This window comes from Eptatretus burgeri, chromosome 4, assembly GCF_056783735.1.
Source record: "Eptatretus burgeri isolate ZD-2024b chromosome 4, Ebu_testis_v1, whole genome shotgun sequence".
NCBI classification, from domain to species: Eukaryota; Metazoa; Chordata; class Myxini; order Myxiniformes; family Myxinidae; genus Eptatretus; species Eptatretus burgeri.
This window is the reverse complement of record NC_140964.1, coordinates 70643154-70666239: the sequence shown is the minus strand read 5'-3', so window position 1 is coordinate 70666239 and position 23086 is coordinate 70643154. Positions and strand designations below refer to the sequence as shown.

Here is a 23086-nt window from a genome sequence, read left to right as displayed (position 1 = left end):
ACAGGTTGGGTGTGTGACAAGGCTGAATTGATTAGATTTTGGTGAAGATTCAGATCCAGATCTGGAGACGGGAATTTTTGAAATGATTCTTCACCATTGTATTGAGAGATAGGGCCAAAAACGATATATAGCACAATATCTCAAAAGGTTGTGGACAGATTATGACGAAAACTGGTGGATTAGTTGTGACGGTGACAAGGAAAGCCGATTGGATTTTGGAGAAGTGAGCTCCACCGAATGCCCGACGAGTTACCAAATTGTTTTCCTATACCATAGAGGATGTTTCTCATGAACAGGTGGTCACATTCATCTGACCTACATTTGGAATCGCTTTATAGTTATACCACCAAAAACTAGTCTCTGTGAAGGGGATTGTCATCTGCAGATCAATGGACAAGATCAACAATCGATTTTTTCAACTAAAACTTTTTGTTTTCTAAAACACTGAGGATCAGGGAAGAGCAAGGTAACCGAGGGTATGAACTGACATTGGGCAGGATAACTAAGGGAAGCAAGGACAAAGAGCTGATGCTCTAAAAAATTTCCACACCAGTGAACATACTCTTGCCAACTTTTCATTGATAAAATCTGGAATTGCATGAAAGCTCACTTACTGCTGAAATATATCTTATCTGGGTTCTTCCTGACATTGTTGTTCTTTTCACATTTCTCTTTATTCATTCTAATTCGTGCTTTTCTTTGTTTCTCTCTTTCATTATCTATCTCTCCAAGAAGAAGTGAATTATTGCAGAAAGTTTTCTGTAAGGCTCATTTGGCTGCACGTGGATGGGAATGAGGGGAGTGGAGCTGCCGCTGAAACCAGAGGCCTATCTACAGTAGGTTTTTTCTGATGTCCCCATCTTTGCTCTTTACTTATGACTCCAACGCAGTATTTGCTCAGCCGTTTGATAATAAGAAATCATTGAAATGTGAGAAAAATTTAATCCAATGGAACTTTAGAAAAGATAGTGGCACGAGGTAGTGGAAAACTTTTAAAGTGATAAATATGTCTCAAACTGTTTCGAACTTTTAAATTTTGAAAAAGAATGGTCATGCTTATTACAAGCTCATAGATTTTCCTTCTTCAAAGCCAGCTGCCAACTGGGCTTCCTTCATCGTGCAAGATATTCCCTTGGCCAGTCTGAACATTTTCAAAACAACCTAAAAAGCCTTCATTCAGTTTGATGGAGTACTGCTCTCCCGTTTGGGCTGGCACCCCTGTCTCACACCTTGCCCCGATTGATGGCATGGAAAGCAGGGCCCGCAAAATCATTGGGATCTCCAACGGCAAAGCTGAGTATTACATTGTTCACATTGCAGGCATTGTTACGTTCACCTTGCAGGCAGGTTGCTGTCCTCTCCGTATCCCACCACCTCCTTTTTGATTTTGCACCCTCTGCCCTCTTTTGGCTCTGACCCTCCCAGGTTTGTGCAGTGTGCACATAGTCAGCCAATATCCCTCTTCTTGTTAAACTCCAAAAAAATCCAGGCTCACTGCTCATTTGTTCCTCTTTTCTCACACCTGTGGAACCAACTTCCCCCAGTCTGTTCAATCCCATTCTTATTTCCAGGTCTTCAAGACAGCTGTTCACTACTACCTCAGGTCATCCCCATACATACTCATAATCTCTTCTACACTAAATGACCCCATTTCCAGGCACTTCCTTCCTTTTCCCAGGTTATTGTGATCCCCCACTCTCCCACCTCTTTTTGTTTGTTAGTTGTCAGTTAGTTTGTTCCTTTTCTGTTTCATCCCAGTCTTCCCCATCTTCTTTCTGTGTTTCATTCAACTTGCGAGTAGCATGTTCACCGCATCTGTCCTTCCGCTCCACCCTCCCTCCCCCCCCACCCCTTCCCTCGATTCAACTCTCACTTCTACTCTGTCAATGTTACCGCTTTCCCTTCTTGATTAGTTAGTTAGTGGATGGTACCACTTTCTCCTCCTCCCAGCATTTATTAGTGGATGTTAAAGATACCACGGTGTGCTTTGCAAGGAATAGGTGAGCTATCGCTGGCACGTGAAACAATTTAAACATCCCTGCCCTCTCAATCAAGTATCCTGCATCGGAATGGCAACTCCAATGTAACCCATCTGAGCTCAGGTTTCTAACCCTGAGCCAATGATGTGGTAAACAGCACAAAGAGGATAAACAACCTTCACCTTTCTCAATTCATCCACATGCTTCTTCGTTCTTTTAACTCATGTGCTACCAACTTATGTGCAGCTTGTTCATCCCCATGTGTCCTCCCCAAACTCCTCCTCCCCCTCCCCTCACCCCATTCCCTTGATTCCACTCTCATTAATAATAGGAGAGGAGGAGAGAGAAGAGAGAAGGAGGAGTAACCTCCAAATAAGACAGTTTGGCTCGTTTGAGTCATTGAGGGGAAGGAAATAACATAGGTGCAGATGGGAGATGACAGGAGGAGAAAATGACAACAGACTTTGGAAAAATGTCAAAAAGAAAAACAATCAGTAATAATGAGAAAAGCACTCAGACAAATAGATGAAAGCTGTGCCGAAAAGGAAGTAGAACAGAAAAAGAAAAAGAAAATAATTAATTAATTAATCCATAGGGTGAATCTTGACAATGATAAATATCTACTTCCATCATGGTTCCAAAATTTAAAATGCTTTGTCATGCCCATTCCCATTGGCTTCCACACGTATCATCAATCAATTGTGCAAAGCACCACTAGGTGTTTGTAAAATGATCCAATCAGTCAGAGTTTGATGGACTCCCAATTAAAACATCCCAAGCCACAATATTTGACACTGTTAAATCGTTTCACAATCACAAAAAAAACGTGAAGAAAACGTTGCATTCTTTACAGTTTTTATCACCTCATTTGGTCTTCCAAAACCTTCCAAGTTTATTCGTAACTGACATTTCTTACCCGGACACCTGACAACACTCCTGTTGCTCGTAACACGTTGACAGAGTAAGTGACATTCATTCTACAGAGAGAAAGTCTGGAACAGATTAACCTTAACAACATACCAAGTCTGTTCAAAATGAGATACTCACAATGGTCCAAAATTATAATAATAATAAAAATAATAATAAATGAGTTAATCACATTGGTCCAAGACACGTCAAGGTACATTTTCGGTTTGCTTCTGGGTGTGTGTACTCGCCTTTAAGCTGTCTAGCCGAGGCGCTAATCCTGACCGAGCAATAAACTATCACCCTATTGTTTCACATGCAGGACGAGGCTTCAGTCGCTCTGTGTGCTTCCCATAAGAAATACGTTCAGCCAGTTGACCTCTCTGCCAGAATTGGTTGATGTGGACATAAGAGATACCACGGTGTCTTCCATGAAATGTAAGTGAGCCATTGCCAGAACCCTGGCCAAATTACAAATTACTGCTATAACCTACAGTGGGCACTGCATCCCTGACACAACCAAGCTCCCAGCACAACTACGATGCCACGACACATATATATATATATATATATATATATATATATATATATATATATATATATATATATATATATATATATATATATATATATATATATATATATATATATATATCAAACAGTTTCAAATGGAGCACCTCCCCACCCCGTTTAGAATCCAGTGCGGGCATGGAAAACTTGCTACTCCAATCAATTAGTCGCTGTCACACACCCAACCTGTACACCAAATTTTACCTGAATCTGTCCACAACCTTTTGAGATATCCTGCTCACAGACAGACAGACAGACAGACAGACAGACAGACAGACAGACAGCGGTGAAAACATAACCTCCGTCCACCTTCTGTGGCGGAGGTAAATATACAAATGTACCAGAATATTTATTCATATATGCTACTTTGTTGACACGTATTTGACTCTGTCATTTGTAAAACCTTTTGAATGTCCCTTGTATTTGAGAGTTTTTGATTTTTATTTGAAAATAAAAGTCATAAGAAAATTAAATAAATGTGGAGAAAATTACCTGGAACTGCTTTCCTGAAGCTGGCCAATCCCACTCTTTCCTCCAGGGCTTCAAAATAGGGCAATGAATCACCATCTCATCTCATGGTGGTGCACCGCCTGTTCATTCATGCCCTTGCTTTAGTCGAACTATTGCAACATTACCCCATAATCAGTTTATTGCTTTACCCTCCAAAATGGTGCTCTCACATGAGCCTCAATCTTGTGTAGAAAAAATAAATAAATAAACCAATGTCACCCGCGGGGTGACCCGTATCTTGCCAAAAGGTGACCACGTGTGACTTCTTTAAGGTCACACTGAGGTGAACAGAGCTGCTATCCACCAGGAGCGACTCCTTGAGGAATATCTGCCTTCGAGAGATTCCGATGAGAATCGTTCTACAGAGTAACCATGAAAAATATGCTTTTTCCTCATAACGTCACCAAATGATGTCATAATGTCTCAAGCTTGACATATCTAGAAAGCACTCATCGAGGTGTTCAATTTGAGGTACTACATGATATGGTTCCTAAAACCTGAAAATTTGACCTCAGGCGCTAACCATGAAGGTCAAGGCCAATCGCCACCAAAAATTAATCAGCTGAGCGCCAGACCATGAACTATATTCCAATGAAATTTGAAGACGATCCGATCAAAATTACTCAAAAAATAAGGGTTTCATCGACTCCCCTGATTTGCGACAAAGTGACCTTGACCTTCAAAATTTTGTGCACTGAAAGGGACCTCTATAGGCCTCTGATATGCGAAGTTACAAAAATTTCCAATGATAACTGTGCTCTGCAGAATTTTTTTTATGCACGATTACAGACAAACAAACAAACAAACAAAAAACATACAAGCTGACAAACATATCTTGCAAAAACTTCGTTTTGGCAAGATAATAAAAGTCCAAGATGTCGGATATCTATAGTCTTATAAAATTCCCATAATATATTCAGGTCATCTTACTGGTGCCTGCACACGACATGTTTGGAAACACCAGAAAATGCCAAAGCATTCTTGTCTTGTCAGAATTCATTATCAGGATTATCAACACCATCAGCGATTCTGTCAAACATCAGCAGAATTTATGCCACAACCATTCCAATAAAAACTTTCCCCATTTCGGTCTTGGTGTTTTAACAGCAAATCCCATCACCACGTCCTTACCTTTCATTGAAAGATTAACCTCCGGACCAATCCATGATAATCCATTGTTGGTCTTGGGAGTTATCTTTTCTACATGAATGGCCAGTCATTGCCACAGAAACCAATGATTGCAGTTATTATGGCACAAAAGCTGAAACCACCAAGCAATTATCAAAGATTTCTTGAATACATATTCTTCGAATGAAAAGAGAAAATAAAGCACACACACACACACACACACACACACACACACACACACACACACACACACACACACACACACACACACACACACACACACACACACACACACACACACACACACACACACACACACACACTTCAAATAATGAAAATTAACGATTGTTCTTTCTATCTGCCCGCGTTATAGTTCAAGAAATCATTACCTTTGGCTGGCAGGATAGCCTACAGATATGCACACTCGCCTCTGAGCTGTAAAACCTGGGTTAGAATGTCAGTCCAGCTATAAACTGTCACCCTGGTGTTTCACAGTGAGAGCGATCCATTGGTGCATGTGTCATCCCTTGGATGGATGTTAAACTGGGCATCCCATCTGCCAGCATAAGTTAATGGATGTTAAAGATCCCACAGTGCTTTAGGAAAAATAGCTGAGCTATCGCTGGTACCCCAAACAAATTACACATTCCTGCCCTCTCAGTCGAGTTTCCTGCATCGGAATGGCAACTCATCCAGGATTGTAAGCCTGAGCCAATGATGCGTCAAACAGCACAAGGATGATAAACCACCTCCACCTTTTCCAATTCATCCACATGCTTCTTAGTTCTTTTTTAACACATTTTGTTTACTTAATATAGGTGGCCCCATGTCGTCTTTCAATTTTCAAAAGTCATTCTGTTGCTGTCATTTATACTTCCCAGAAACAGAATGAACGAAATATATCAGCAAGACAGAGCTGGCAAGATAGTCTGGGTTTGAGCACACACCCACAATATATAAAGGGGTCTCTCAATGAAATGTATCCAGGCAATATATATTGAAAAACAATACTATGTTGTCATTCCACATTGCCTTGTGGGTAACAGCTGACTGATATGTGCAATCATTCTTCACATGCCAACACCATAATTTGTGTTGCTGGCCAATGTGTTGTGACACAGAGACACAGAGAGATGAAAAAAATTGTGGGGGGTACCAACTGTAACACTCAAAATCACCCATCTCTCTGTTATTAAAATTTCTCATTTCTACATTTTAGTGACACCCTGTATATTGTGATATGCATATGTATACATACATACATATCGACACACACACACACACACACACACACACACACACACACACACACACACACACACACACACACACACACACACACACACACACACACACACACACACACACACACACACACACACACACATATATCACACCATTTTAAAGCCTTTTTCACTGAGCAGGGGTAGCTTTTTGCAGACTCCAATCATGGTACCCTTTCTTGTGGCAATTTTTTTACGGATGGATGCCCTTCCTGACGCCAACCCTTTTGTCGTCTTTGACACGCAGGGATAATTACCAGTATACTGGTGCTCATTTTGCCGACCTTGGAAGGATGACAGACTGAGTCAACCACCCTGATGTTAATTCAGTTTCCAGCGGAGCTCAAACTCAGGACCCTAAAGATCCCAAGCCACCACCCTAACCACTAAGCCAAACACCAGGCTTGTGTGTGTGTGTGTGTGTGTGTGTATATATAGATATATATATATATATATATATATATATATACATATATACACAAACACACGAGCTAATACAACCCGTCGCTCCACTGAAGGGAACAATAAAAGGTGGAAGGGGGGGAAGGGAGGGGGGGGAGAGAGAGAGAAAGAGAGAGAGAAAGAGAGAAAGAAAGAGAGAGAGAGAGAGAAAGAGAAAGAGAGAGGCAGGTGTAGGGTAAGGTGGAGAGGAGGCAGAGAGGATGAAGAAGGGTGAGGAGAGAGCATGAAAGGAGGGGAGGTGAGGAGAGCGACACTTCAAAAAACGTTGCTATTCACTGCAAGAGTGAGGAGAGAGTGAGAGAGTGAGAGAGTGAGAGAGTGAGAGAGTGAGAGAGTGAGAGAGTGAGAGAGTGAGAGAGTGAGAGAGTGAGAGAGTGAGAGAGTGAGAGAGTGAGAGAGTGAGAGAGTGAGAGAGTGAGAGAGTGAGAGAGTGAGAGAGAGTGAGAGAGTGAGAGAGTGAGAGAGTGAGAGAGTGAGAGAGAGTGAGAGAGTGAGAGAGTGTGAGAGTGTGAGAGTGTGAGAGAGTGAGAGAGTGAGAGAGTGAGAGAGTGAGAGAGTGAGAGAGTGAGAGAGAGTGAGAGAGAGTGAGAGAGAGTGAGAGAGAGTGAGAGAGAGTGAGAGAGAGTGAGAGAGAGTGAGAGAGAGTGAGAGAGTGAGAGAGTGAGAGAGTGAGAGAGTGTGAGAGTGTGAGAGTGTGAGAGAGAGTGAGAGAGAGTGAGAGAGTGAGAGAGTGAGAGAGAGTGAGAGAGTGAGAGAGTGAGAGAGAGTGAGAGAGTGAGAGAGTGAGAGAGTGAGAGAGAGTGAGAGAGAGTGAGAGAGTGAGAGAGAGTGAGAGAGAGTGAGAGAGAGTGAGAGAGAGTGAGAGAGAGTGAGAGAGAGTGAGAGAGAGTGAGACAGTGAGAGAGAGTGAGACAGTGAGACAGTGAGAGAGTGAGAGAGTGAGAGTGAGAGAGTGAGAGAGTGAGAGAGTGAGAGAGTGAGAGAGTGAGAGAGTGAGAGAGTGAGAGAGTGAGAGAGTGAGAGAGTGAGAGAGTGAGAGAGTGAGAGAGTGAGAGAGTGAGAGAGAGAGAGAGAGAGAGAGGACACACAGGGACACAGGGACACAGGGACACAGGGACACAGGGACACAGGGACACAGGGACACAGGGACACAGGGACACAGGGACACAGGGACACAGGGACACAGGGACACAGGGACACAGGGACACAGGGACACAGGGACACACGGACACAGGGACACACGGACACAGGGACACAGGGACACAGGGACACACGGACACAGGTATGGGAGGAGAGTGCTGAATTTTATTAGAATGGGGGAGCAAGGAGGGGACAGAGTGAGAGAAAAGGGTTGTGGGGGGTAGGGGGTAGGGGGGGAAGAGAATATGTGATGCGTAATGACCGAACACGGGGGGGGGGGGGGGAGGGACCTGTCAGAACAGGTGTACACACAACAACACAACAGAGTTTGTAAAGTAATCCGCTGGCACATCTGCAAAAACTGACATTTCAGTTCCAGAAAATTTGTGGGAAAATGAACCAAAAGCAATCACTGAAAGCATTGAAGTACCACTCATACGACCTTATGATCCCATCGGGCGTGAGCATCAAAAACAAAGCATTGCGACCAGATATCATACTTGGGTGAAAAAAAAAAGAGAGATGAAGGCATTGCGAATTGAGGTGTTAATACTGGTGATTTTGGACAAACGATGCAAAAATTAAGAAAATGACCAAATACCAAGACATCAAGAATGAAGTGAAAAGATCCTGGAAGCTGAAGAATGCTAAAGTTGTTCCAGTGATGATGAAGAACCGCATGGGAATGATGATGAATAACCTCACAGAAATATTAAAAACCAACCCTGGGAATATCACTACAAACCAACAACAGTTGGAAGCCGTCCTGGGCTCAGTCACCATCCTGAAAAGAGCCCTCGGCACAAAACTTTGAGAACAGAAAACTTCACAGCTTGGTCCATGAATCATGCATGACCCCTTAGCAAAAGGAAGGTGGATACTTTGAGCCCACCCTGGGAGGACTCCATTCCACATTCTGAAACCCACATATGTAGATACCAATCAAACACACACACACACACACACACACACACACACACACACACACACACACATCAGGGAGGGATCATTTCCACCTTCTGAAACCCGCATATGGAGGTAACCAACAACTACAACACACACACACACACACACACACACACACACACACACACACACACACACACACACACACACACACACACACACACACACACACACACACACACACACACTCACACACACACACGTCCTTTCTGCTAAAGCAGTTTACATACACACACACACACACAATTTCCTTTCTGCGAATGCAGTTTATATACACACACATGCACAAAATACATAAAAACGACAAACACAAATATTTACCTTTAAAAAAAAAATAAAATAAAATAAAAAAAAGTCCTTTGAAAGAGGAATTCAAGTGAGAAATTAGCAAAATTCAATTCAAAAATATATCAAATCACAGAATATCATGACAAATACCTGGTTGAATCGACCATATATATATATATATATATATATATATATATATATATATATATATATATATATATATATATATATATATATATATATATATATATATATATATATATATATATATATATATATATATATATCGATGTCGAAGTGAGGGGTGGATTAAATTAAAAGGAGATCGAATAAAAAGGTAAAACAAAACAATGACCTGTGAAAATAGAATTGCACATTTTCAAGTGATCTGACACCTTCCGAGGCAAAAACCGCACGGCACCGCAGGGCCCAACACAGGCGGATACGTACGTCTGTCTCATCGATGTTCCATTGAGAGCAAGGGTACTTTTACCAACACGTACAACCAAGCAGTTTGGAGAGCGCGTGCAAGTGGCTTCAGCACTCAAATGAAACGGTTGACACTAAATGGCTTGTTTAGCACGCGATAAGCAACACATTAAACAAAGACCTCCCAGAAACGCCCAAAATGTCAAATATGTCCAAATTGGACAAATGAACACTTTCTCAGAGTCAAAACTGCTTGTAAGTTCGATTCTGGAGCTTAAATTTTGTAATTCTTCTTGAATTAAGAGATTAATTGTGATCGCATGTGCAGAAATGAAATAAAGCAACAAATGCTGACGACTGGGTGTTTATAAGCATTGCAATGTACCCAGGGATTTGTAGCTTTGATGAACAGGCATTCAATAACATTAATGAGGAAAGTGGAAAAAAAAAAAACCTCATCATGAAGAAATTGTTGCGGCTTGTTCCAAGTTAAAGCATGGTTGAGCAGGCCAAAAAAAAACAGTGGCTTCAGACCCCAGTGAGGTTACCCAGGAGATAGATGCCTTCGGATCCCAAAGAGCGAGGTGGCTGAGGATCGCATGATGAGGGATATAATTAAATAAGGCCAGTAATTATCTTCAAAAGGGATGTATTAATTAACCCAATCGCCCAATTTTAACTCTTGCACTTCTTTGGCGTTTTCTTCGTATGTATGCAAATTTTCATGCTGCAAGGTTTTATGGTTTTGGAGTTATGGAGGACACACACACACACACACACACACACACACACACACACACACACACACACACACACACACACACACACACACACACACACACACACCCTTTTATTTCTATAGATGGACACTAGCAGGGTATGCTTGCACAATGTAAGCAATAACGAACCGTGCTTCCCATTGTCTCGGGTCACTCACCTGCATCTTTTTCATTTATTACTGTCAAAGGGTTTACTATTTACATTTACTATTAAACCTGTCAAAGGGCAGAGGAGCTCCTTGTGAGCCAACAGCCATCCATATCTAGTGCCCAACTGTGTCTGCGGATGTCCTCGTGCTGTTGGGTTACTTTCTTGAGGAGGTTCGTGGCAGGTTTTACACTCCGGCCACCGCAAAACCCTTCACTCCACAAAACACAAAAACGCAGAAAGATCTGAAAACCCACTCCGTCTGAGGACATACTGTGCAGCTGCTCTCCGCAGGGCAGCTCACCGGATGACAGGATTGGGGCAAAGCTTTTGGGACCCCCACTCTTTGAAGATAGGAGAAAAACCACGGGGTAACCTTCGCTGGTCAATTGCAGTCATGTGTGTTGGGGTGGTGCTGAGGTGTCATCCACCAGACAGCGGACTCCTTGGGTTAAACTGAGGCAGTCTGTATTTGGTGGGTGCCTGGAATGTCCTGTCCCTAAAAGAGGATGATCACGTGTCTGTTATCATCTGAGCTCAAGCATTTGAACATCGATATTGCAACACTCTCTGAGGTTCAGAGACTGGATCGTGGCGAGATCATGGCAGATAGCTACTCACTATTAGTCTGGTCACTCTGATGGTTACCATGCCCAAGGAGTTGCTGTAGCTGTTTTGTAATGATAATTGAGGTAACACCAGTCAACAAGCATATGAGACCAAGGATTCATCACCCCTTGGTTGTCGTTAACCTGGTCTCTGTATATACTCCGACTGAGGTGAGTGATCTCACTGTGAAGGATGCATTCTGTGCCACACTTGAGTATGTGGTTGATCAGTGTCACAGGCGAGATACTCTTCTCATCTTGAGGGATTTCAATGCATGGACTGGAACTAATGGGGATGGTTATGGCACATGTATTGCTCTCCATTGGTCTGGAACTGTGAACCAGAATAGCACCAAGTTCCTTGACTTTGCAAGAAGTCATCGATTTAGGGTGGCTGGTCCATGGTTTCAGTGCCCACAAGGTCATTGCTGGACTTTGTATTCCAACACTATTGATGTGACAAAGGAGATTGACCACATGCTCATTGCTGGAGTATGATCCAGAACTGCAGGGCCTACCAGAGTGCTCAGTTCCTCAATAGTGACCATAGCCTTGTGGTAGCAGCTCTGAAGTTGCAGCTTAAATCTGGGACAATCGTACTATCCCAGCCTTGGCTGGATGTTGGAAAGCTCAAGGATGAGAGGGTAGCTGAGGAGTTTGTGAACTGGCTGAGTGGGGATTTGGGGGTCTGGATGCTTTGGGGAATTGTGAAGAGTTGTGGAATGCCTTCAAGACCACCATCCTTGAAGTTGCCGGTGGACGGCTTGGAACTCACTGTTGGGCAAAGAGGGGTTTTGTCTCACAAGGGACACTGGATGCCATTGACCAGTCGCAGGGCCAGGCTTAATGGCAGAGCTGAGCTGTTCAAGGAATTGAGCCATAAGACGACATGCTCTGAGGGTGGACGAGGAATATGTGAGGGGTAGAAACGTTTGGGTTGGGCCTGGGGAGTCATTGATTCACTTGATCATGGGATGTGGCACTGTCAGTACCTGTGCAGGACGAAAGTCTGAGTCTTCAGGTCATTGGTGCTTCTAGTCTCGTGCTACAGATGTCAGACTTGGACTCTGACCAGGGATGTGAGATGGAGACTTAATTCCTTTGGTACCAGGTTTCTTCGGAGAATCAATGATGATAGCTGGTTGGACTTTGTGTCCAACGAGCAGTTGCTGAGAGAGACTCAAATGAGATTTGTTGCTTGCATCGTTTGTGAGCGGCAGTTGTGGCTATATGGACATGTGACTCATTTTCATGAAGACGATCTTGCTCACCAGATTATCTCAGTGAGGGAGCCTCGTGAGCGGAGGAGGCCAATGTGCCGACCACGTGCCTTATGGTTGCAGCAGATTGATCAGCATCTCAAGGAGATGGGGATGGGCCAGGCATCTGCCTGGGGGATGGCCAGACGGAGGCCCTGGAGTACCAGTGGAAAGTGGACGCAGCGACGTGGTGTTCCAGCGCATGCTCCCATACCTGACCTGACTTGAACTGAGTCAGTGAGTCAGTGAGTGGTTCGAATGAGCTTTATATCTTAGATATACAAAGACACACACACTCCAGGGAAGAGCTTCTGCTACACACTGATGAGGGCCAACAAGTCTGAGACACGTGTCCATGAATATTCCCTCTCCGAGGTGGATTGGCAGGTCTATAAAATTGAGAATTAAATTCTCTTCACACGGTCTTGGCTGCAGTACAATCCGACTGAAATGTCGGGGCATCGGCCCAGTTGTATCAGCTCCAATCACCAGGAGGGGATGCAACTGATTAGCCAAAAGAGCCTTTTTAAAATTTGTATGTTTATCTTCTTGACAAAAAACAAACAAGCGTGTGTGTGTGTGTGTGTGTGTGTGTGTGTGTGTGTGTGTGTGTGTGTGTGTGTGTGTGTGTGTGTGTGTGTGTGTGTGTGTGTGTGTGTGTGTGTGTGTGTGTGTGTGTGTGTGTGTGTGTGTGTGTGTGTGTGTGTGTGTGTGTGTGTGTGTGTGTGTGTGTGCACTCCAGCTGATATTGAATAGGAATTACCGCAATGACATAAAACGATAAATCCTATGATAGGCAATTTTGAATTTGGACAGGATAATGGCACAATGACCTATTCTTGTAAAATAGAAAATGGGATTCTTTCCCATCTGTATGGAAATGCAGATGGTGTGTTCTGCAATGCAATTCTCTGCTGGCATTGCACAATTCTGCAGATTCCATACCAAAGACTAGATAGCTCAAACATAAATATGGCACTGCTGAGTAAACCTGCCACCTGCATTCAGCTTCATACCAAATATTATTGTGAAGATATTCCAAACTCTTGGGACAAACCAAACAAGACAAGATGTATGCAAACACAAGAGCCGAAGGCAATGATCTTATATCCTGCAAGCTTGCAGCATTGTTGATAGTGCAAAGGGGGGTGGGGGGGGGAGGAATAAAGGAATACTGAAGAAGCATTGATCACTTTCAAACTCTTTCCCCAAGGATTGTTATGATCATCTCATCCACAAGGTATTTTTTTCACATATTCACCTGCAGTCTCCTCTAACCTCCAGCAAATCATACACAATTCCCTTTTGTATCCTTATATCCCTGAAACCAACCAACCTGCACCCATTAACAAATTGATGCATCAAGTATTTTTCAATAAATCTAAAATATTATTTTTAGACATATAATAGAGATCTTGATTATTTTTCATCCGCATCACACAGACACACAGACACACACACACGTATAATCACGATTCATGTGCATGTAGATTTACCACGCAACGAGTGTGTTTTTGATAATTGACATTTCTTTTGGTGAGGCTTCTCCCACAGATTTGTCATTATCTTTTGGTGGAAAATCCACTGTGCTGTTTCTTTGATATGCATATGTTTCTTATGTATTTATTTGATTATTGTGTATCGACTGACTGCCTGGACGCAACTGAGGTGTGGCTCAACTCGTGTGAATCTGCAGTTTGGAGAGGTTCTGGGCTGAAAGGATCGAAACCTCGAGGAAGAATAGTGCCCATCTGATGATCCATGTGGTTGGAAAACCATTAATTTACTTGCAGGCTCTGGATCTTTGCTTAGGTAAGAGAACAACAGTATGTTTTGAGGTTAACGTCCTTTAAATTATATTTCAGGAATAGCTGATACTGTATGGTGTGTGTGTGTGTGTGTGTGTGTGTGTGTGTGTGTGTGTGTGTGTGTGTGTGTGTGTGTGTGTGTGTGTGTGTGTGTGTGTGTGTGTGTGTGTGTGTGTGTGTGTGTGTGTGTGTGTGTGTGTGTGATTGGTATCGACATATGTGGATTCCAGAATGTGGAATGGAGTCCTCCCAAGGCAGGCTCAAAGCATGCACCTTCATTTCAGTAAGGGGTCACGATTCGTGGACCAAGTTATGAAGTTTTCTCTTCTCAAAGTTTTGTGCCGAGAGCTCTCTTCAGGATCGTCGCTGAACCCTGGACAGATTCCAAATGTAGTTTGTTTGTTATAATATTCCCAGGGATGGTTTTTAGCTCACCTGTAAAGTAATTCCGGGGAGCTTTTGATGTAGTGCATCATTAGTCTGTCCATCCTTCCGTCCACAAATACTTACAACTTCTCAGAAACTACACATATGATTTCAATGAATTTTGACCACAACTTTCATCACCCGTGATGTACCAACCTTTGTTCATGGCATTAAAAAAAAATCCATCAGTATTTACTTTCTTCTCCGTGAAATATTTTGTGGGTCATCCATGCCTACCATTGGTTGCCTGGATATCTTATCCAGCCACGACCAAGTGGGTGCCAAAGGGTATTGCCCCAATGTTGAATATCTCTGTGAGGTTATTTGTTATCAATCCTAAAAGGTCCAGCTCTCACTGGTACAACTTTTGCATTCTTCAACTTCCAGGATCTTCTCACTTCATTCATGAGGTGTTTCATCTTGGTGTTTCATTATTTTCTTGATTTCTGCATCGTTTAGTCCAAAATCACTGCTATCAACACCTCAATAAGCAATGCCTTCTTCTCTTTTTTGTTTCCAAGTTTGATATCTGGTCGCAACACTTTGTTTTTGATGTTCACGTGAGCGGTAGGTACTTCAATGTTTTCATTGATTACTTTTGGTTAATGTTCCAACAAATTTTCTGGAACTGGATATCAAAGTTTTTGCAGATGTGCCAGCAGATTACTTTACAAACTCTGTTGTGTTGTTGTGTGTCCAGCTGTTCTGACATGGGTTTATTTTTGTGTGTGTTTAGTCATTAAGCATAACATATCATCCTCTTCACCAACCCCACCTCCACCCTCATCAATCTCTATATCACTCACACACACACACACACACACACACACACACACACACACACACACACACACACACACACACACACACACACACACAGTGAGGCATAGCTCTCCCCACCTCCTCCCATTTCATCGCTTCCCCTCTATCTCTCCTCTCTCAACCCCCCCCCCCCACCACCACCACCATCAGCGAAGCAACAGGTTGTATTTGCTTGTTATATATATAAATAATATATTATATTGATGTGTGATCCTACACGTATTATGCGCGACATTAATAATGTAATACAATACCATGGCTTTTGTGCCATAAAGGACTGCCCAGGCAGTTTCATTGGCAAGGAGTATACTCCTGGATGGATTGCCACTCTGCCACAGGTTACCCCTACGAGTTATTATAGTGGGGCAGATAACAGCAATTTTTGAGAGGAATCGTGCAAATGATGATACAAGCATCAAATTTGGCAAATTTGTTCTCCAGGGGATTCTAATCAAATCTGCCTGATTGGCCATTTGAAAATCCAAATTTTGAAAATAAAATAAAATAAAAAAGACTTCAAAAAAGTCAAGATCACGAATCAATGTTGGATGCTGGCTGACATTGGTGAATGTTTCAGAAACGTCATCAAAGACGTTCCAAGTCTGCCATGCAGTTTTCTTCCCTTTACCGCAGAAGGCAGACACGACGTCACATCCAGTGAACGCATGGAAGTATGGGATCCCTCCAGCTTTCTCAGGCCCGATTGCAGAAACTACCCCATGGACTGGAATCCATCGCGCCTTGGCTCCTTGGCCAAAGGCAATCCACATGTTCTCAAGACCTAGTTCCTGTAAGGATGGCAGTACAGATATTGCTATGACTCGTACGTCCGTGTCATTAGCCTTAATGATAATAGACTTGCTACCATCCGTCGTTGCATCATCCCTGGCGCGTACAAATATTTTAGTGTTAGCTTCTTCATGACAACATGGAGACACAGCATCCAGTGACTTCCTTGCGTTGATAATGGCATCTTCTCCTTTTGTGACAATGACTGTGCTTGTTGTCTGTGCTTCACACATCTTTTCCGCAAGGAAGTGAAACAGCTCAGTCTTGTTGCTGTCATCTCGAAGAAAGCGTCTCCAGTTACTTGGGGTCTTACTGGTTCCTGTCACTCTTCCGATTCCTTGCCCCCTTTTCGACCTTGCCTCGGACTTCAGACTTGACTTCTTGTTCACATCAAACACGATGTCCACCCTCTCATACCTGGAACCATAGAATTCCACCTTTGGGATAATGTCTTCTTTCGCATAGTCATCAAATATCTTTGAAGTGCATGGAGGTAGGGCATTGATAAGTGCTGAGCCATCAATGATGACTGCATCTCCCCTTGGTTTTGTTTGGGATGTTCACTTGCACTTCAAGAATTTCAGCCAGCTGACTTCAATTTTTTTTTTCAAAATTTGGATTTTCAAATGGTCAATTGGGCAAATTTGATCAGAAAGCCCTGCAGAACAGAAATGCCAAATTTGATGCTTGTATCATAATTTGCACGATTTTTTCTACTATCTACTACACTATTACGTCAGTACACTGGAACTCATTTCACCGACCTTGGAAGGATAACAGGCTGAGTCAACCCCACCTGGTGTTAATTCAACAGCCAACAGGGATTCAAACTCAGAACCCTGAGGTCCCAAGCCAGCCACCTTAATTGCTTTGCCAACATCAGGCTACGTGACATATTATACATATGTACATATTGTTATAATTATGGGGGTAGATGAAATAATTTAATAGTACAGATAGGATTGTTTTGTGTAGCACGGACCGTGGATGGGTAGAAGCACCTCAATGTAAATAAGTCAGGGAATCTGTCAGCTTAAGTGTTAAGTGTCATCACATGAGGGGTGGTGTGGTATTAATTACCTTAGGGAGTAAAAATAAGTTTCCCTGTACGTGATTACTCTGCAATTTTCTTGATGTTTTTAATATTCCAAGCCAGGCCGTAAGCTGGGGTCCGAGTCCCCGAAACAACAACAGGAGAAGCCCCGCCTTCCTGGGTTTGGAGGAGAGGAGGCCATGCCCTGGGGGCGGAGGAGAGAGGGTGATAAGAAAGAGGATCGAAGGCGCAGTGTGCTTAGCGAGGGAGCTTCAGAGACAGTGGATTGAGCAGGGCAGATTGTATATCTGGAGTGAACGAGCAGAGCCGATCGAGGAGGGGCTGGCCAGATTTGTGCATGTAGAGTATGGAGGGCTCCCATCTGGTTCGGCGGGAATTGCACACGAGGTCGGTGCGAGGACCGCACAAGGCAGGTGACACCTGCTCAGGAAGATGAAGGCTGGCATGTTTGAGAGCCTGCGTGTGGAAAGCTGCTTCGAGTGAAGCACCATACTGCCCACGTGTGCACGTGGATGGTGGAGGCGCCTTCCGTTATTTATTATTATCCTTTTATTTAATTTTCATTATTGTCCTTATACATACTTGTGTTTCATTAAATGTATTCCCTTCTAAAGAAACCGCATTTCCTGTATTTGTAGTGGGGTTCGCGGATCAAACCCCCCTCGCGCTGTCCATCCTCCGCAATCCTCCTTCCGTTCCATTCAGAGTAATCCTACTCCGTCCGTGATTAGCCTCACTGGGCTCTGTTGTCTTCTCCCGTACAGCAGCGTTGCCATCTGCCATACCTTTCGAGTGTGCGCTGAAATCCATGTCAATGAGCATTTCCGCCTCCCCGGAATATAGACCGCTCGACCGTCCCAGGAGGTTGGTCGGTGTTAACCAGCTGGATCCCACGAATTAGGTAGTGGGATTCGAACTCCAGCACCCCTGCGATAACTGCTGTCAGGAGCGGGATTCAAACTCGGCCACCTCCACGACAATATTATATTCACACGATACTTTTTATTAATTGTATGGCATTGGCTATTCTAATTTCACAACATCCTGTATTCAGCTATATTTTAATTGTAAATCTCAAATCATAAAAACCTAAACCTGTAAACAAATGACTAGTTTTCTGACTGCATGGATCATCAACTGGGCACCAGTCTTCCTGGAAGTTTGATCCTTTCAGCCCAGAACATCTCCAAATGTTGGATCTACAACCTCGGTCACGGATCCACATCAGTAGATTACCAACATCAGGAGATCCCGAAGTTCCGTTGTATTCAAACAGTCAGTCAACCCATCAGTGAAACATCACTTTTCAAACTTTACTCGCCATTTCAAGGATTTCATGTATTATCACACAGTTATAACTCTCATCACACATTCCATCATATGATAACACATTACACTGTACGTCTTATCTTAAGTATAGCATGATCAACCAGCATGTCCCGTCCACACTCTTCACCTTTCTCAATTCATCCGCATGCTTTTTTCGAAGCGATTCGGTTTACTTTTAAATATAGGAGTCCACTTGTCATTTTAACATTTTCAAAAATCATTCCGTTGCTGACATTTTCACTTTCCAGCAACGGAATAAATGAAAGATATGGGTAAGAGTGGGCTGGAAGGATAACATTGAGGTACGCACACTCACCTCTGCACTGTTTAGCCTGGGTTCGAATCCTGGCCCAGCTATAAACTGTCATCCTATTGTTTCACAGGCAGGATGAGGCATCAATGTGTGTTCCATTCCTCGGATGGATGATCATCTTGGCATCTTGTCTGCGAGCATTAGTTGATGGATGTTTAAGATCCTACAGTGTCCTTCATAAAGAGTGGATGAGCTATAACCGGCACCCTGAAAACAATTTCAAATTCCTGCCACAACTGACTGCCAGGAAGGCAATGACAAACCAGCCCGTGCCAATAAATTTCTGCAGCAGCACCGACACTCTGTAAAGAGTATTGTGCAGCACATTTCATCACCATGAGTAAGAGTAATGGAAAATAAAACCTCTTGTTTAATTAGCTACAATGGTTTGCTTGTTTGATGCTTTGGTCTGAGAACTACCATAATTGCTTCACCCTGCTTTTCCTTCCCATTTACAGGGTAAAGACCAGAATTATATTACTGAATATACATACCAGAATTGCATCTTATAATTCATGGATCAACAGAGGGAAGCACCAGGAAACAGCACAAAGAGAAGACACAACGTTAAAGTTACTGTTACGATAGCATTTGAAACTAGAAGGGCACTCGGTAGAGCGCATAACTCCGCCATGTAACGCCTGATCCACGAGAACATATCGGGCCCGAGACATTTTTGAAAGATCATGCTATATTGTACTATATCTGTTTAGGCTCCATCTCTCAATGGTGAAGAATCACTTTGAAAAATAAATAATTCTCGTATCCAGATCCGGATTCGGATCTTCACCAAAATCGAATCAATTTTCCGTGGTCACATGCCCAACCTGTCCTCCAAGTTTCATCCGAATCCGTATGCAACTTTTTGAGATATCATGCCATATATCGTTTTTGAGCCCGATCTCTCAATGGTGAAAAATCACTTTAAAAAATTCTAGTAGTCAGATACGGATCCAGATTTTCACCAAAATCTAATCCGTTCATCCTTGTCGCGCACCCAACCGGTCCACAAAATTTAATCCGGATCCGTCCAAGACCTTTTGAGATATCCTGCACACAAACAAGCAGACAAACAGACAGAGACAGAGACAGAGACAGAGACAGAGACAGAGACAGAGACAGAGACAGAGACAGAGACAGAGACAGAGACAGAGACAGAGACAGAGACAGAGACAGACAGAGACAGACAGAGACAGAGACAGACAGAGACAGACAGAGACAGACAGAGACAGACAGAGACAGACAGAGACAGACAGAAAGGGGTGAAAACATAACCTTCATCTTCGGTGGCAGAGGAAATAACCACAGAAGGAATGCTTAGAAAGATAATACACAGGAGATGCAGATGTAACATCCTGTGCCAAGACAATGGTTGTGTCTTGCTAGTGAAAACAAATGTACATCTGCATAGGTGGACAGGTAGAACAATGGATTAAATGAACAGGACAGTGATTGACGTATGCTAATCGCCATCGGAAGCAAGAAGAAGCTGGTGTTTCGGTTTCAGGAGTTAACCCTTCATCAGAGCAAAAGTATATGAAGCGTTAAAGCCTCTTTTGCTTTGATGAAGGTTTGACACCTTTTTTGCTCTGATGAAGGGCTATCATCCAAAAGGTCAGCTTATCCTTGCTTGCCACGGAAGTTAGCATACCTCAAACAATGTCCTGTTGATTTCATCCCTTCATCTTCAGAAACGGTCCATTTGAGGTCTTATTTTAAAAACTCTTTCAAGCCTGGCTCAAGGGATGCAGCTTTTAGCCACTCCAAATAAGACCTGGCATTTTATATAAAGGCCACCAGTCTGATACCAATCCCGAAAGACTTTTCTCACATAATTTCAAGGAGATAGATTTTATAATTTTTGATTCCTTCAAAGAGAACTTTGTAAGAATGAATTCTCAACTTGGTAACGCGTCTCGCTATTGTGTACCATTCAACACAACCTGTATGCTTCACTGTGTGCTAATAATGAAATTGCAGAAATGACACCTACAATTGCGCTCCCTGCATTGCTTCACCATCAAACTGTTTGCCGTGCCTTGATCTACACATGCCTGCACGTCGCATCCCATAAACCGAGTCATCGATCAGCTAGCAAACCTCATGCTTGCGTGCTTTGCTTTCATTTCCACTCCATCCTGCAGACCGCAAGATTCGCTGCTGAAGATGGAAAGAGACATGCACAGGATGGATGTGGTCAGAGAATGGAACCGTGGAACGTACGGCTCTAGAACGGGCCGTTGATTGCAGTCATGGCTTGAAAGGTAATCAATTGCAGGACAGGGATTCAGGTAATGTGTTGTTGGGTCAATGGAATTCCTGTAAAAACCAACTGATCTTTCAAAGAAAAAACTTTGGGCCTCTGGAACTAGGCCCAAGACTTTTCTTCGAATGAACACCTCACTTGCGTAGCCTGGTCACTGGTCAGCAAGACCAACATCACCACAATAAAGGTCTAAATGTACCTTTCAGCACACATTGGTGTTATCAATATCAGATACAATAAAGTCATGGTGAAGTCGCTCATAACAGACAATTCCATTTCACCAAATGAAGAGTGAAACAGACGATCTTTTTAATTTCGGAGCCATTGCCATGGAGCCAATTTCGGAGCACATAATCGAGCCATTGCAGATCAGTGAAGTAACACTCTCCATTATAGCCAGTGCATTAACCACTATTACACGCTGAACACCATTTTCTTTTGACATTGCTTACATTTGAGGAGTCACAAGGTAAATTTTTGACAACAACCTGAACGGAATGGAACTGTTCCTTCCAATGGGATTGCCACCATGCTTTTGTCATGTATTCCTTATTATTTTTTTATCCAACAATGGCAAGGTGCTTACTTGAAGGGGAGCCCAGACGCTCATACAACCTCGACACTAATCCATCCCTTGATATCCTACAAAAGAGATATGATGTGTCTTTTTCCGATTTATAAAGTAGGTAATTTTTCAAATAAGACGAATTCTTCTTCTTCTCTTTCTTCTTCACGATTGGCCGTGACGTCTCACCATGAAGGCGAGCGTCACTTCCATATTGTTTACAGATTACATCGCGGTAAGATATAACTCGAACAGCAAAAAATTTTCGATCTTCCACAAACATGCTGAGTCGAGCATCCTTTGTGCCTGCAGTAATACAAACCAAGATGGTTTTGTGCTACACCAATGGCCGGAACAGCCTAAGTTTGCCAAAAAGTGGATGAAGTTCATCCAAAATAGCCACATGTGGGGTGGAGATTGGCCGCAGAGGAATGGAATTGTATTGACAGAAAAGAAAAGGCTACAAAAACACACACACTGTATGATAAGTCATTAAAGTCAATACCCAATTATAAATTGTTATAGCAGCATTATTTATAAACCAATTTTAATGAAACAAAATGTAAATGATAGAGTGTCCAACAGCATGAAGCCAAAAAAACCTTGATGAACTGGAAGAGAGAATCACCAATGTTCTCACTAACATTCCTGAAACCACATTGTGATCAGCAGTTAGCAAATGTGCTAGTCCGATTAAGGAAAAGTGTTGACGGTGTTGGAGCATATACTGGAGGTTTAAAGTTGTGCATAAAACCTCACTGGACACTCTTTCATTTCCAGCTTGTTGTATTTATGACAGATTTATGACACACAAGAATACATCAGGAAATTAGATGCAGGAGGAGGAAACTTGGCCGATCGTGCCTGCGGCACATCAACACCAGACCAAAAAAAACAGAAAAAGAAAAATGCTTTTTTTGTTTTTAATTTTTAGGTTTTTTTTCTGGAATTTTTGTAGTTTTCTTTTTTATTTTTATTTCCATTTCCAGGGGCATGGTAAACCCATGATGACTACCTTAAAAAAAAATAAAAAAAACCAACCACACAACACCCCTTGAGGAGACCCCACACAAACAACACATCACACACATGCACACAATCACCCATCAATGCTCAAGTTACCCAAAAGTCCTGCCAATATTCCCATACCCCTCTATCTCCATAACTTCCAGGTACCTATCTAATTTTAATTTAAACTTATCTACTTTTTCTGCTGCTGCTGCCTTTTCAGGGAGACCATTCCATGCATTAACTACTCT

At 42.8% G+C, this 23086-nt stretch overlaps 1 protein-coding gene and 1 long non-coding RNA gene across 3 annotated transcripts in view; one reads left to right on the top strand and one right to left on the bottom strand.

The window, feature by feature from the left end:
* The window catches only part of LOC147028309 (gamma-aminobutyric acid type B receptor subunit 2-like), a 262838-nt gene that overhangs the window by 219463 nt on the left and 20289 nt on the right, over positions 1 to 23086 (bottom strand). The window lies entirely within an intron of this gene.
* Positions 646 to 22881, top strand: LOC147028310 (uncharacterized). Its single transcript, XR_015057515.1, has 4 exons — positions 646 to 836; positions 3208 to 3323; positions 14152 to 14267; positions 21141 to 22881. It is a non-coding gene; the product is annotated as an uncharacterized LOC147028310 (long non-coding RNA).